The sequence below is a fragment of the Phyllostomus discolor genome, chromosome 14 (assembly GCF_004126475.2).
Source record: "Phyllostomus discolor isolate MPI-MPIP mPhyDis1 chromosome 14, mPhyDis1.pri.v3, whole genome shotgun sequence".
In the NCBI taxonomy this organism is placed as follows: domain Eukaryota; kingdom Metazoa; phylum Chordata; class Mammalia; order Chiroptera; family Phyllostomidae; genus Phyllostomus; species Phyllostomus discolor.
The window spans coordinates 30,834,101-30,850,920 of NC_040916.2; positions in this window are offsets into that span (position 1 = coordinate 30,834,101).

Sequence of the window (16,820 nt, forward strand, 5' to 3'; positions counted from 1 at the left end):
TGACTGATTTAACTAGAGGTTTATCAGCCTCGTTGATTTCAAATAATAAGCATTTCTGGTTTACATTTCACTGATTTTCCCTGTGGCCTTTATTATTTCTTCCAATTTATTGGGGTTTTACTTGCTCCTCTTTTCCTGTTGTAGTTTGTTGAGGCTGCCGCGGAAGTAACTGATTAGGGTCTTCATTCAGTTCCAGTGTGAATGTCGGTGGCGTAGACTCCTCCCTAAGCGCTGCTCTGGCTGATCCCGCCCGACCCGTGTGCCAGTGTGTGGAGGCCGTGTGGGGCCAGCGCACGGCAACGGTGGCGCCCCGGGCGCCCCATCAGGTCTACGTGGAGTCCGCTGTGACCCCGCCGCGCAGCCGGGTTGGTTCTGCCCATTCTCCGAGCCCGGTTCTGTGCTCTCTGGCCACGCTGAGTCCCGGTATCCTGAAGGATTCCCTGGTTCAGGTCGCGGCGAGAAAACCTTGAACCTCCTCAGGAGCCAGAACGAACTTAGAAGGGAAAATAGTCTTTTAATATCTTGTATTCCCTGTAGGCCTCAGCAGGGAGGCTTTCTATGGGGCTGTGTCAGATACTGCGGTTTATTAGCAAATGGTGTGATCCCTAACCTTACAATATTACACTTTGCCAAAGAAAGGCATTCTCATGAAACACACACAATGTATATGATGGAGGAAAGTCCAATGCCGGCTCGATAGCAGACGGGGTCGCTCATAAAGTCTTCCGGAAAGAGACGGGACTGTCGTTAATTCCCGGAGGGTGGGAGGGGATGGCACTTTGGGAACAGGGACCGGAAAGTGTAGGAAGGACGCTGGACATTCACGGCCCTGAGGCCACTCTGGCCGGAGGAGTGTGGACAGGAACAAAGACCAGTGAGAGGGACATGTGAACGGCTGGGAGGGAAAATGTTACTCAGGTCTGCCCTCCCATCAGAAATAGGAATAGCAATTCCGTGTTTCCCCAGTTCTCTTGCCTGTGTCTTGTACTTTTTGTTTAAAGTGAAACAATTCCAAACCCTGGGCTCCGTCTTTTGCCAGGAGCGGTTAGAGAATTCAAGTCTGCGCCGGCCTCCTTTGGCTCTGTGCAAACTTCTCAGACACCCTCCCCAGGGCTGCTGGAGAAAAGCGCTGGGCCCAGGGGAGCCAAGCCTGGAGACAGCTCCAAAATATGTCCATCTGCATTCAATTTTGCCACTGTTTTTGGAACTTAGGGTTTTTGAAAAATAAAAAGCAGCAAACAACAAACTAATCGCAGGTTTGCAGTGGCAGAGGCCGAAGGTAATTTCTTGGTGGCAGGGCCCGGTCCTGCTCCCTGATTCTAGAAAGTGCATTTGAAAGTGGCTGAAAATAGCTTTTCAATCCAACTTCCCTGTCTTGACAGTGAAATGACCACGCAATCCGGTCACTGGGTCAGAAATCAATTCCGAAACAGAAGAGCTTTTCAGGTCTTCTAGTGTTTCTGCACTGGCCTCGGGAAAAGAGTCGGAAACCGTGCCAAGAAGCGAGTCCACCATTAAAACACAGGAAATACAGTTTCGGCTTTTTCCCTGGGCGGGACAGACAGGTCGGCTGCCTTCCAGCCCCGCCGCGGATCGGCTGAGTGGACCGCTCGCCGCCCCGGGGCACCCCACGTGCGCGCGCGCGCGCGGCACCCCTCGCAGGGCCGCGGGAGCCGCGTCGGTGCCGGGACGGTGCCGGGGCGCCCACCTGCCGCCGCCTTCGGAGGGCAGCGTCCCTCCCCGCGCCCGCGCGGAGTCTGCGCCTCCGCGGGCCCCGGGCCAGGCGGGACGAGCCCGGCGACAGTTCCGCGTCTGCGCGGCGGCCGAGGGGCTGGAGCCGGCCGGGAGGCCGGGCTGCGCGGGAGCCAATGGGCGCGCTCGGGGGCCCGGAGGGCGGCGGCGGCGGGCGGCGGGCGGCGGCGACGGGCGGCGGGCGCGCACAGTCGGGATGGAGGGCGAGCTCCCCGCGGCTCCCGAGCGCCCCGCGGGCCTCCCGGCGGGGGACGGCGGCGGGGACAGCCCCTCCGCCCTGCTGCCGGCCGAGGTGCTGGACCTGGACGGGGACGAGGACGACCTGGAGGTGTTCAGTAAGGTGAGCGCGGCCGCGTCCCCGAAAGTTCCCGTGCGCCCCGGGGGCTGGAGGTGGGTGGGTCCCGCCGCCGCCGCCGCCGCTCCCTCTTCTGCCTGCACTTTGACCCCCCGCGGGGAGGCAAGGCTGTAGCTTCTTGGAGTTTGCAAAGTTGTGATTTGCCCCTTGGATCGCCTCTCTCCTTCTCCGATGCCGACTTCTGGGGACAGTGCCCCAACCGGGAGGCGGTGGCCCAAAGTGCCCCGCCCCTGGCAGCTTCTTTTCGGGCGCAGCCTGCCTGCTTTAGTGTCGCTGGTTGTGGATTTGCGACCGGGAGAGAGACCCCAGAGGTGCGGGTGAAGTCTAGCGGGAATCGGTGCCACGGGGTCCCCTGTTCGGGGGAAGCCGGTTCGTGGGTCCAGTAGGAAGCTCCGCTGAGGAGCCCGGGATCTCAGACATGCAGCCGCGGCCACCAGACCCACAGCCAGCCAAGGCTTCCATCCCCCGGGCCCCAGGGGCATCTAGGACCCCGACCCCCTAGCGCGTAGTGTAGTTGCAGAGAAACTGACTCGGGTTCGTGGCCAACTGCTGTGTGCGTAGGCCGCGGTTGCAACTTCTTTTTGCAAAAGGAATTCTTTCTTGCGGGGCCGTAGAATGTCACCCGGTTTCTTTCCTGGAGGCTGGTGGGAGACTTGAGATGACAACATTGTATTCGTTACCGAGAGGGCCGAGCAGTGGGCAGGTGTTACCTTGAGGTGTCAGGTAAAGCAACAGATGTAACCACTGCTTTATTCTGGGAGAGCGACCCAAGTTAGAAAGTGAATACTAGGACCCCAAAGAAGAGCCTGTGAAACTCCCCCCGCCCCCCCTTTAAAATTACATGAAATGGCAGCAAGGGTTGGAGTCCAGATGTTCCGCCGGTGGCAGTTTTGAGCTCTGGCTCAAGTCACTTGACCTTTCAGGGTGTTTCAGTTGCAAGACAATGAACTTATTTAGGTTCACTTGCAACAAGTTAACACTGCCTTTCCTATCCCGCACAGTCTTCGTTTTCAGGGAAGGGCCATTGGCCGCTTCCCCGCTTGCCTTCTGAGGTGCTATTGGTCCCCGAATGTCGGGGCGTGGCTCTGCGTTGGGAGGCTTCCCGCCCGCCCGGGAGGGGGTCGGGTGACGGGAGTGGCAACTGTGTATCCGAGTCAGCCGGGATCCTCTAGAACTTGTCACATGACTGCTTGCCCCAGATTCCGAGTGCCCCAGCCCTGTCTTAATGAGTGCCTGTTGCCGGGGACAGGCCTCAGGGAAGCTCGTGAAGGCTCAGCTTTGGGTGTTCATTTGCTTCGGCCTCTGGAAATATTGGGAATCCCTGGGAGCGGTCAGTGTTTTAGGGGGGAGGGGAATGACAGGTTGCAGCCAGAAGCACTTCTCTGTTCTGTTCTTATTGACTTTATTGGGGTGACATCATTGGTTAATAAAGTCACATGGGTTTCAAGTGGAACCTCACCTTTTGCGACAGCACGGATGGACCTGGAGAGTATTATGCTAAGTGAAATAAGCCAGTCAGAGAAACACAAGTACCATACGAACAAAATAAACTAAAAAACGAAACAGAAACAGACTCATAGACACAGAGAACAGACTGACAGCTGCCAGAGGGGAGGAGGGTTGGGGGGGGGGGCTGGGTGAAAAAGGTGAAGGGATTAAGCAGGGTGATGGCGGGGGGGGGGGGGGGGGGCACCCAGGACCAGTTGTAAATAAGCATTTCTGCTCAGTGCCTCCAGCTGTGTCAGAAGAAAGGCTTTTAGATCTCTAAGGCTCCCGTCATAGGTGAGATCTTTTTTTTCATTTTAAGTGTAAACTTGTTTTCCTACCTAAGTTTGCATTGTAGTTTCGCATTCTTTTCAAAAGAATGTGACCTCGCCCCACACACCTGGCTCCACCAGCTTGCCGGTGCTTTATAAAGACCGGGGTCAGACGCTGAGAAAACTTAAGGACCCCCCGCCTCTCTAGAAGCAGGCCACACAGATTAAGGTGAGCGCACGATGCCGGTGCAGATCAGAAAAGAACGCCTGGAAATTTTAAAGGAGCTGCCCGCTGGGATTTCAGTATGTTCAGTTTCTCAGCCATTAACCACAGGGAGGTGAAACGGCACATCTAAGAAAGCCCTCTTTGTTGGCCTCGCTCTGTTCCTGCAGAAGCTGCCGCCGGCCGGCTGGCCTGCCCAGCGCAGCCTCGGGGTGGCTCCGGCAGCCTCTGATGTTGCCCCTAGTGTGTTCACCCCAATGGCTGTCCCATCCGGTTGCATTTGTCACCATGACCCCTTATGCCCTTAGATCACTTGTGAGTTAGACCGTGCCCCTGTCCAGACAGAGTAGATCTTAGACTTACGATTACTTCTTTTATCCCCGCCCCCCACACACAGTACAGCAGAAGGACTTGGCAAACACACGTTAGGTGTTTGGACGTAAGGTGCCGTGCAAAGGACCTTGGGAAAAGGAGAACTGCGGGATCCCGTTCTTAGAGCCGGGGGAGGTGGGGCGGCCACTGGAGCAGGCAAACGCATGGAGGGAGATGGGAACTGCCACAGACCAGCTTTGTTCTGAGTCCTGGAATCATCCGGTGAGAAGAGATGGAGCCCTGCCTCCAGGGGCCTGAGGGTGGGTGCAGGGAAGTGACCTAAAAGATCAAGTCTTGATGTTGGAAGGTAGGAGCGGGTAATTGATGACTCAAAAAACGAAGAAGGTTAAAAATTACGATAGTGTAAGACCAGCATTGGGCCTGGGCAAACGAGAAGGGGCTTGCCAACATTTTAATTAGACCAAAGGGGTCAATTGCTATACATTTAAAGGGAAAAGTTCTCCTTTGGGTGGAAAATAATATATTACAATGAAATAAGTTGACTTTGTTTTTTTACTCACTGACACGAAGGGTAGAAGAAACAGTCATTGAGACAGAGCTTTGGCGAGTGGGTCCCGGGGAACACCCAGTGAGACGCTGATCGGGCCCTCGGGAAAGGACAGCTCTGGTTATGGGCCTTTCTCGGGGTGTTCCGGAGCGTAAATAAGATGAGGTCTCTGTCCTGTAGGGTGTTTAGGGACTTTACAGGGGTGATTATCCTCGTTGCTACTAATCACCTTCGAGAAGCTGTAGAATTCAGGTGTGGTGCCTGCAAGCTAGGATGGCTGTCTTTTTAAACATAATCAGCAAAAAGGATGTTCCAGACAGTTAGGCTTAACTTCAGTCTCCAGCAAAACTATCACCACTACAGAACAGTTTAGTCTTTTGTGTATAAACACGTTAAAAGACAAGAGGTGATCATGTTTATAAGAATAATGGAAAATTAAGATTGTTTTCATGAGTAATCAGAAACATAACAACAAACATGCTTATTTGAACCCAGTTTTGAAAGAGCCCTGTGTTTATGGAAATCATTATTTTTGAAAGGATAATAGGGTATATGGTTGCCGAGACATCCGGTTCTGATCTGTGCTGGGTCCCGGCCAGTCCAGAAGGTCGGTGTGCCGGTGCAGGGTGTGGCCTGCGCGACTCAGCGATTCCGTCCAATGCCTAGGAGAAAATACTGGAAGTTTGGATACCGATTTTTCCCATTTGTTCTCTGAGCCCTCTCTCCTTAGTGTCTGCTGTGCCCCTGCACTGGTTCTGGCCCCGGGGAGAACGGGGATTCTCTCCAGTGATTCCAGTGAAGACAGGTAGCTCGGGGACTAGCTGTGGAATTCGGGGCAGCGTTCGGGGGCAAACAGGGAATATCCTCGAATGGAGGGGTGGCTCCTACCTTGATGCTCTGCTGAGCTGTGTCAAACACACACACACACACACACACACACATACACACACACAGATCACACCCACGCTGTGCACCACACATGCACAGCATGCATGCACAGTGCATGCATACATGAGTGCGTGAGTACACGTGTATTATGTGTGTGTGCACAGTCTCCATTGCCCAGCTCACCGAAGAGCCGGCAGGCAGGACTGCAGCAGGCGGCAGGACTGCAGCAGGCGGCAGGCCTGCGCCCCGCCCCCCTCGCCCGCAGGCTGGTGCTGCCTCAGAGGGTCCTCGAGCGTGGCGGTTAAAAAAGAGGAACCCACGAGGCAAAGGGCTGGTTGGGACTGTTTACTGTGTCCCCCCGCCCCCCACCTCCTGCAGCTCCTTCACTCTGCCGGCACTGGCTTTGGATGCGGTCAGTTCTGTTTCCTGTGTCCCTGGGGCGGGGGGTGATCGGGGTAGGAAGGGGCGAGGAGCGAGGAAAAAAGAAAAATCCTCAGGTTCTCGGTGGAAGGGACGCGCACGAGGGCATCTCAGAATGAGCGGCGGACCTTGGGCAGGACCGTTCTCTGCGCAAACATTCCTCGTGGTTTTCGGGGACGGAAAGATCGGCTTACACAAAGACGTGATTTTGAGTCTAAACAGACGTCGCCTTTCCAAGGTCGCTTGGGGTGTTCGGTGGACTGTAATCGGAACTGCCCGTGTCACTGCTGCGGTCCCTCCACCCTGGAGTCTTAAAGGGAATCGGCGGTTTATGGCAGAAATGGCAGAGGGCTGTCACCTTGTCTGCAGGAGTCAGGGCCCTGGTGGTGATGGGTGCCCGGGCGTGCTGTGCAGGCGGAGATGGAGAGGCAGGGTCTGGAGCGGGCTCCGCAGGCGGAGGGCTGGGGTCTCAGCGTGGAAGTGGGGGGCTGCCAGCACAGGACACACACCAAGGGGTTCACTTGGTGCCCGGCAGCCATGGCCTGGCAAGAAAGGCTGGGGAAGGACGTGGGTCTTTTATGAAGAGTTAGGGTGATCAGGTGGGTTACATGGAGGTTTGCAGGCAAAACTAGGACCACTGGGTCAAACATACACGGGAACAAGTTGTAGGCCAATTTCAGGACGAGTTTTCTCGTGGGAGGTTCCAACATGAAAGGGATCACTCACGAATTCTGTCACTAGGAATGTTCTAGTACACGTTGGATGAGTAACTGTCCCAGCAAAGAGGGCGGCGTGACAGCTGGACTGTCCCTCCCAACGTTAAGGGGCTGTCACAAATGCAGTTCGAACCTACTAAGTTGAACTACCGGAGCAATGGAAAGTCTTAATTAGATGGTCCCAGTCACCGTTCAGCCTAAGTCCCAGACCGCACTGTGTTCTGCCATTTCCTCGTTCTTACGTATCTCTCTCCTGGTACCTGTTCCCTCTCCCACTTCGTGCTCTGCTAATGAGGTGACAGTCCCTTAGATACCCAGGATGAAATACCGAGCGGTGCCTCCTCCTTACGCCTTGCACTCACTCTCCGCATCTCCATCCGCTGAATGTTCTTGCTACCTCTGGAATGAGTGCCCTCCTCCGGTTTCCATGGCTACAGTCAGCATGGTTACCTGGAGAGCCCTTCCTTCCCTGGTCTCCAGTCTCAGCCTCAGCCGTGCGGCCTTGACTCTGTCCCGCGTGCCTGCAGCCAGCGGGTCTCTGGAGCACGGAAGCGCTGATCCTGTCGTCTCGTTGGAGGTGCTGCACCTGGCTGCCCTGCCTCCCCACTCTGTGCTGCGCCCCGTGCGCCCACTCCTTCCCCTGGGAGCTTGTCAGAACCCACTGCACACCCAGTGGGTGGGGCTCTGCGTCGGAACGGGGCTGGGTGGTTCGTCGGCCCCTTGCAAGTTGCAGAGCAGTGAACTAGGTCGGTCCACAGGCCGTGACGTGAACGTCGTATGTTCCGGCCTCTGGTTCAGTGATTGCTGGGTCAACAAGACAATATCCTTCCTATGGTCCACGGCCCCATGTGAAGCTGACTCGCCCCTGCGAGCCTCTTCATCTCCAGCGAGAGTGAATTCTCCACTCTGCTCCTCGTGATAGGGTTCCGAATCTCATAACTTCCGAATACATGAACTCAATTAATTCTGAGTGAAATAAACACCTTAGAAATCGGTATTTCTCTCCTCTACGACCTTGGTGGCTTGTCTCTCTCTACCAGATTAATCTCCTGGAAGGGACAAGAGTAGGAAATCGAAATGTTTATGGACTAAAGACATTAGCGGAGGGCACGGCCCCGTGACCTTTCTCCCATGGACAGACCCAATTACGACTGTAATTTCTCATTGATCTGTTTTCAGCAAATTCAGTTTGCATTGTATTGGTCTTTCCGAGCAGGATGCTGGGGCAGATGTGATTAAAACAAACTGGTCTAATAAACGGTGAGTGACAGTGGTGGCCTGGTGGCAGAGCCGTGTGCGGTGTCGGCCTGGACAGAGTCTTCTCTTCGGGTTGTGTTAGAACAAATAAACACAAGGCATAAACAAACGAACAAAAAAAAAAAAAAACCCAGTGGAATTCTTTAGGAACCTTTCTGTCCTTTGAAAAATAAACCCCTTTAAGCTAACGGCGCCTATCTCGATCTGGGCCGCTAGTTTTTGATCAGCAGGCGGTTTTTCGCGCAGCGGAGCCCATGCTGGCGGGACTAGTGGGAGGCTTCCCGAGTAGACTGGGGGTCTGGGAGGGGGGCTGCGAACTCGGGTGCAGAAGGAGAAGCACCCGCAGAAACTAGAAGCCGATGTCACGTTCGCAGAGGGGAGTGGGAGTCGTGGCACCCAAAGGAGGAGAAGCACACCACCGCGACCTGTAGGAAGGGGCCTGCAGTTCGCTTGTGAGGACAACCGCACTCCGTGTCTTTATCGCTCAGTCGTCCCGGGGGAGTTTTTACAAGCATTTTGGAGCAATGATGTCACGAGGTTCCAGACTTGCACCTTCCGTAACTCGGAAGACCCGGCTGGAGGAGTCGTGCACAGGTGCAGTCTGGGATCTGCGCAGTGGCGCGCAGTTCCGGCAGATGCCCCGGCGCCGTGGGACGGGTGCGGCTCGCGCCCCTGGAGCTGCCGTGGGCGCGGAGGCGGCGCTCAGCGGCTGTGCGGTCCTGGCCGGTTTCGCGGCGACCCACCGGTATCCAGCCCTTTCCAAAGAGGGTATAAGGCTAAAGTGAAAACTTCCATTCGCAGGTACCCACTTTAAGAATATACTTGAAGGTTTTCTCAGCAAATGAGTGAAAAGGTGCATGGTTAAAAGATCCGGTCTGCGTTAAGTGGAATGATTGACCGGCCCTGACGCCGCGGAGAGCCGTCGCGCTGCGGAACACAGTGTGGTCCGTGGGGTTAATAAAAAAGGGTGCATTTGGGCAATCCAAGGTATCAGCAAGTAGTGACATAAAAATCAGGAGAACACACTTAGGACAGAACAGAAGATTAAATCACTAGTTTTTAAAATTGCACTGAAATAATTTTATTTTTTTATTTGAGCAATGCTTTGGTATGACATACAATTTGTTATTGTTTTTTAAATAACTATTGAGGTATAATTTATGTAACAATAAAATTCACCCATTTGGGGTGAGTTGTTTTTTAGCAAATGTACTGAATGATATAATCACCATAAACCAGTTTTAGAACATTATGTCCCCTCCCCCAAATCCAAACCCATCAGGCCCTTCATAGATAATCTGTTCTCACTCCAACCCACAGAGCATTAGCTGCTATTTCTTGTCTTTATGTATTTGCTTTTCAGGAAGTTTGTACGAACGGAACCCACACCATGTGGTCTTTTGTGCCTGGTTTCTCTCCTTTACATAATAGCTCAGCTCACTTTTGTGGTGATTTTATCATTTTTTGAGTCATAGATTTAATTTTTGATACATGAAGCAAAGCTTTAAAATGAAAAACATAGCTTAATTATTTAAGGCGACACATTAGTAAGAACTCTGTCTAAAATTAAAATAAAAGCCTTATTAGGTGTGACCAAAAACATATGGCAAACCCCTTGGTATGTGAATCTTCAAAACTGGGGGGAAAATTCCCTAATTTGTTCATTTGTACTAACTTTGAGCAGGATCAGTGTGTGTGGTGTGTGTGTCTACATGTGTCCACACGTATACACATGTATGTGTTTGATCTCATCGCACACTGAAGGGTGTTGTCATGAGCTCACACTAGGTTACGCTGCAGCTGCAGTCCAAACAGCCTCAAGACCTCAGCGGCCGACCTACAGCCAATCCTTGTTTCTGCCTCGTGTCCCCCGGCTGTGGCTGGGCCGGGAGTCTGTTCCGGGGTTTGGGTCTGCTTCATGTCTTCCCCCTTTCGGGGTCCAGACTGAAGGAGTGCCCCCCGACTGGGCTGTGTCATCCCGGAAGCAGGCACGGCTCCCAGATCTGCTCAGACTCACACGCTGCTATCTAGAGCAAGTCCCTGGTCAAAGCCACGGGGGTGGCGGACTCTTCTCCCATGGGAGACGCTGAAAGCCACCTGGAAATGGACCGGGAGGTGTCACCTTCCCGCAGGAAGATGAGGGGTCATCGGCAACAATCAATCAACCCACCTCCCACAGTGCTCTGGTGGCCAAGTGATAGGCCAGTGGCACGTGGGACCTTTCAGAATAAGGAAAACCAGTTTTTTCCTATTGTGTCAAACAGGAAAAAGAAAATTTTCCACCAGGCAAGAAACTGCCCAAGCGTGATCGAGATACGTGGACAGGCATTAGTCATAATTCACAGCCTCCACTGGGCTAATGCGTCTCACGAGTCGTCTGAGTCAGACCACACAGCTCCTCAAAGGCCTGGGGCTGTGCCACAAAGGGCTCACTTCCGGACCTGGGGGTGCAGCCATCGCTCATCAGGGGGCGCTCTCCTCCCCGCTTTAGAGACCTGGGCCATAGAAACATGATACTCACGGTGCTGACCCAGTAAATCTCAGCCCGAGTTCTGTGGGTTCCGCCATCCTTGGAGCCCGTGGCTGGGCCATCCTCCAAGACTCTCAGTCCTTTCCTGCCTTAGATCTGTATGTCCCCGATGGGACCCCATCCCCTCTTGTCCCCCGTGGCTGGCTCCTCCTCCGTGAGGGCACCCCGCAAACCCAGCTCTGTCCAGAGCATCCCTGCGGCCCTGTGCCCCAACCCTCTACCCTCGCAACCCCCTTCTCTTTCTCTGGGGTTCACCCCCTTGCTCCCCAATGCCTGGTCGTATCCGGAGTTGTTCTCCTGTGCGTATTCGTCTATCAGCTGTCACCCTGCCCCCTAACCAAAGTGTGAGCTCCTGAGAATAGGGGACAGGTCAGACTTGGCTACTGTTGTACCCCCAGCCCGGGGCTGACATGTGGGGGGGTGTTCCATGACTGCTTGTTAAACGGGGTGAAGCTGTGACATTTGCTGGGTGCTCTCCCTGTGTGTGCCTATGGGTGGTGGGGTCTTGGCTCCGCCAGCTCAGACCTGAGTGCTCAGGGGAGAAGCAGCGTCCTTCCTGCACTGGAAGCATGCGGCCTGGGAAGTGCGGGCGCTGACCGGGGCACCGGGGCGCGTCGGGCTGTAGGGAGGATTCCGCGTGTCGAGGCCAGCACGTGGTGCCAGGGCACTGGAGAAGCCGTCGGTATTTGCTGTTATTGTATTTAAGGTGAATGTTTTTAACTAGTACGAGCATCCATTTTGCATTTGTAGTGAGATCTTCAGAGAACCCCAGAAATACATTTGTTCCCATGTTTAAGGAGCTCCTGCTTATTGTAGGGAGGCTGTTGTGCTCGTGCATTGGTGGGGTAGGTGGGGCCGTGTATGTATGCACATGGGACTTCGACGAACTGTGGGAAAATCATGGGGAAAGTCCTATGCAGTCAAAGCGGGCCGTGGAGATGCAGTTGAGGTGGGACACGTTTGACTGGAAATAATGAAGCGCGTGTGCTTTCAGGTACTGTTGAGAACATTCCCCGAATTCCGGTCTCATTCCTTAAAGGCTGCATTTGCGCTGTGTGAGTCATTACCTGGGTGTCTGCCAGGCCGAGGAGCAGCGCCAGGCAGGAAAGGACTCTCGGCACGCAGGTGTAGCTGCTACTCCTGACGCCATAAGCACACAGTGAGTCCCTTCTGAAAGGCGCCTGGATTGGTTTTCGCCGCTGGATGTCACCCCCAGGCACAGTTTAAGGCAGCTTCGGGAGCCCCTGGTCATCCGTGCACTTGGCGGCCTTGACCTTGAATGTCTTTGACACGCATTTGCTGTACATGTTAGTGGGGGCTCTGCCTGGCTCTTGGCCCCAGCATTTCACTTGTTCTTGGCTTTAATCATCTTTACTGAGGGGTTCGTGAGTGTGTGCGCGTGCGGTCTGAGGGTTTGAAAAAGCCCCTAACAGAAACGCAGACGCCAAAACTCCAGCATGGACTTACCTTCCACTGACCTAGCACAGGTCAAGAGGACTTTCTTTGCATTTCTAAGTTTCATGAGGAAACTTGTGAGAAGAAAATTAATGCCCTATTTTTAATCATCAAGAATATATCTTTATCCTATTTGATCATACCATTTTAATGCTTCTTAAAGCTTTTAAAATGATTGTTTATTATAGAACATCTTCATGCATACAGAAGAATATATATGGAAGTGTATGCATATTATGGCTGTCTCTCTATACTCCTATGTAACACCTATAGTGTGCAGTGGCAGCAAACCACAGCCTGTGGGCCGGATCTGGTCTGCTTTGTAAATAAAGTTTTATTGGCACCCAGCCACAGCGGATCATTGTTGTATGTCCTGTGAATGTCTACTCACTACAGTGGCCAAGGCGACAGAGACCAGATGGCCCCTAAGGCCCAAATTCACTATCTGGCCCTTTTTGGAAAAAAATTTACTCCTAGTAATAGAATAATAAAATCTGCATCCCGTGTTCCCCACTACTCCGCTTAGGAAGTAAAACATAACGCCACACCGATATCCCTGGGTGGTCCTCCCCAAGATTACCTCTCATCTGCCTAAAGGAAAATAATAACCTGACTTTTGTTCATTATTTGTTTGGTTTCCATAAAAGTTTATGTATGCATCTTGAAGCAATGTATTTTAAGGATTTATATGGTTTTGGATCTTGTATGGTTCAGGACTCTTAAAAGTGGTGTCATCCTGTACGAATGCTTCTCCTTTGCCCCCCCCCCCCCGCGCCCCCGCCAAAATTTAACTCACGAGGGTTGCCTCTGTTCTTGCGTGAAGGTGTGGTTGGTTCCCACCGCGGTGGGACAGAGCGTGCTGGCCCGGGTCGTGGCGAAGTGTGTGTAAGCTAATTCATGTACACCCTCCGAGCAGAGAATGTGCTCATCAGGTTTACTCGCCTCTTTGTAACCCCTCCGTCACCCTCTCTGATCCAGGATGTGGCCTCTGTACGAGGTCACCAGTGAGGAAACGGAACTTCAGAAGGAGTGTCTGTCACTGGCCCAGGCTCACACAGGCGGTGTATGTGAACTTGAACTAGGTTTGGCTCTGCCTGGCTGTAGAGAGTTTTTTTTTTTTTTTTAATACCTTTCCCTCTCTCCTCTCTCTCCCTCCCTCCCTCCCTCTCTCTCTCTCTCGCTTCTCTCTCTCTCTCTCTCGCCAGGGGAAATTCATGTCAAACAAAGTTATGTGAAAGATTTCTAGGGCCAGCGTAGCTTTGTAGCACGTAACACCCGAGGAAGTCCAGTGCGTGCAAGGCGGCGCAGCTGGAAAGGAAGCACTAGCAACACAACGGGGCCGAGTGAACGGGGGTCAGTGCGCGCGGGGCGCAGGCGCTGCACCCCCACCCCGCATGGGACTGGACGAGTGTCAGACCGGGCGAGGGTGCCGTGCGCGCCGTCGCAGAGCGCAGCCCGCGGCTCCGCCCCATCGCACATTTTCCCGCCTTCCGCGGCAGGCCTTTCCGACTCTGTATTGTGATCACACGCAGGCAGATTGGAGGGAGTCGGAAACCCAAACACAGCTGCCGGGCCTAAATTTAGCCCCATCACGCCAGTGTCCCCGAGAACGGCGTGCTCCTCCGGCTCCTTCCTGTGCGAGGCGCTGTCCGCCAGCTGTCGGGCGTGCGCCACCCGCGGGCATCAGCTGTGCTCTTCCCGTGGCCCTTTCTGGGTTATCGCACTTCTCGTGTCGATGGCTCCCCCTCCGCGTGGAAGGGAAAGAGCCGCCGGCACAGATGGCGGACGTGGTGTGGGACTCCCCGAGACACCCACACGCGTCTGTGGGCCGTTCTGTGCGCATGTCACAGATCCCTGCAGGAGGGACCCCGCAGACAGGCCCTCTCCCCTGCCGACCTGTTTCTTCTGGCGTGGCCCTGAGGACGCACGCGTCGGCACGGCGCACCCTGGTGTGCTCGGCATCCCGGCCGCGCATTGTGTGTTTCCCACGGCAAGTGGAAACACCCGGTAGCCCGAGAGGAGGGAGCGCACACGCTTCTGAGAAATCGCGGGAGCGGATGGACAGCCTGGAAAAAATTAATGAGTGAGCAAGGCTGCACCGTTTGCATCGTGATCCCGTCCTTCCTCTCCCCTTGACTGCCTTAGATTTTTACCGCGCGCGGCGCTCTGCGCAGGCGTGCTGCGAGTGCGTGGGGGCGCCGTGACCAGGTTCCGCGGACTAGGCCAGACAGCACAGGTCTTCTGCCCGCAGTTCCGGAAGCTCGCTGGCTGCAGTCTGGTTTTCCGGGGCTGCTTCTCTCCGAGGGCAGCGAGGGGGTGGTGTGTGGGCCTCTGTCCTCTGCTTGTGGGTGGCCACCTCCTCCCTGTGTCTCTCTGCATTGTCCTCCGTCTGCAGAAGTCTCTGTGTCCCGTGTCCCCTTGTTGTGAAGGCACCGGTGCCATTGCACCAGGACCCACCTCCGTGACCACATCTTAACTTGACTGCCTCTGTGAAGGCCCCCTCCCCCCAAAGAGGCGCATCCTGAAGCGCCAGGCGACTCCCACGGCCGCAGTTTGGAAGGACACGATTCAGCCGAACGAAGGCTCGCGGTGAACCGGAAGTAGCAGCGAGGGACGCCTGCACTTGGACGTGGCCTTGCCAGTCAGCCCCAGCCTCACGCTCACACAGTTCCAGCTCCCGTGATGTCCTTTCCCCCGACTCAGGTCCCCTGGGTGGTTTTTCTCCCAGTGGCTGCGCCGGGCTGGAGTGCGGACAGAAGACAATGACTCCCGCAGCCCAGGGCCTTCTCGACTCGGCGGAGCCAGCTCTCGGCTGGAAACCAGGCGCGGCTTCCCCGCTGGGGGCGTGGGCGTCTGTGTGTGTCTCCGTGGGTCCACACCTGCTAGCTACGGGAGAGGCGGTGTTCGGTGGTGGTATTTAAGAACTAGAGATTCACCACACAGGTAACGACCCTTTTGGTTAAATCGCTTGAAGAAAACAATGAAAAGATATGTGTTCCTAAGACAACGAGCACATACCCTATGGTTAAGACTGAAAGGATGCGTAAATGAAGCTGTGGTGGTGTGGGGGGGGTCACCGAGAGGAGGGGGGGGGGAGAGGGAGGCCCGCGTGCATCTGGGGGAGGCGAGGCCTTCGCTTGGGAACAACAAAGTTGAATGATCCATTTCTCCCGAAAAGCATCAACCGCCAAAGGTTAAGTGGAGTCCTTTTTGGTTAAGTGCTTTTTGGGTCCTCTCACGCACTTCGTCATTTATTCATGCCCAAATGTAAAATCCTGGGAGTGTTATCAGCATTTCCTCCCCCTCCCTGCTTCCCATTTTTTTTTTTTTGAAGTGAATGTAAAACACTTCGGAGAGTCGGTTTTTATTGAGGTTTTGAGAATGCTTTCTGAGTGATTCATAGTAATTTAAATCCTTCTGCTGAAATCCTGGATGTTGCTAAATTTCAGCCTGTAATTTTCTCCCTCTGCTCGATGTGGAGGCATATTTTCATGACACCGCGCTGCGCGCAGTGGGGTTGGGAGCCTGTGTAAAGGCATGCAGATCTTCCCCGCTCTGCAGAAGGATGCATTTTAAGCAGGAGAAATAGAATTGCTAAATTATGTAGCAGGCGCGAGGCGCGGGCTGCGGGGAGTAAGACGCGTGGCTTCAGAGAACGCGGAAGCCGCGGTCACAGGCCGTGCGGGGGACTTCCAAAGGACGCTTGCCCATCGCATTGGCATTTGTCAGCCTAAAAACGCTGCACTTGCATGAAATGGTCATGGAGGGAGATTTTTGTGCGTGCCGATTGCACATTTGTTTGGAACCTGGAAGCTCTGTTTCTGGTGGCTGCTCAGTATCCCTTTGTCTCAGTGTCCTATAATCGTGTTGACAATCCCGTTTTCACGTGCCTCCAGTGCATTTTTAAATTTCCTGTGGAACCCGCCACTTCGGTGAGTTCAGGGAAAAACCCAATGCAACCTCCGGTCTGCTGCCAAGGCGACCGAGGCGACCCTTTTCCTTTACGACAGTCCTTCTTACCGCCTCTGTGCCCGGCATACGCTGTTCATTCTGACAGGTTTAACGTTCCCTCAGAGTACGTGTTTATTTATTTTTTTTTTGGAATATTTGGAAAGACTCATGTAGAAAAAATAGGAAATTCAACAGCAATCCCAACACCTGCAATAACTATTAACTTTTTTGTATAACTTTTAAATTTATCCATCCCAAGTGCGTCCTTCCTCCCTCCATCCCCTCGCCTTCTCCCTCACTCTCTCTTACACACACACACACACACTCTCCTACTCTCCTTCCTCTGGCTACGCTCCATCACACACACATGTGCACATTAGAAGCTACGAGAACACACATTTTATGACCTGCTATTTTCTCTTAATTACACACTGTGAACCTTTTTGCAAGTTACTATATATTCTCCTAAAACATTACTTTTAATCACTTTATTATACCCTCTCATGGGGACATGCCATAATTTATTTCATTCAACGTTTGCTGCCAGACCTTTCCTGTCTCCAAGCCCTTGCTTGTCCGATTAACCCATCGGTGGGCTTCGATTGTTTGGGTCCGTGCCATGCCTAAATGATTTTT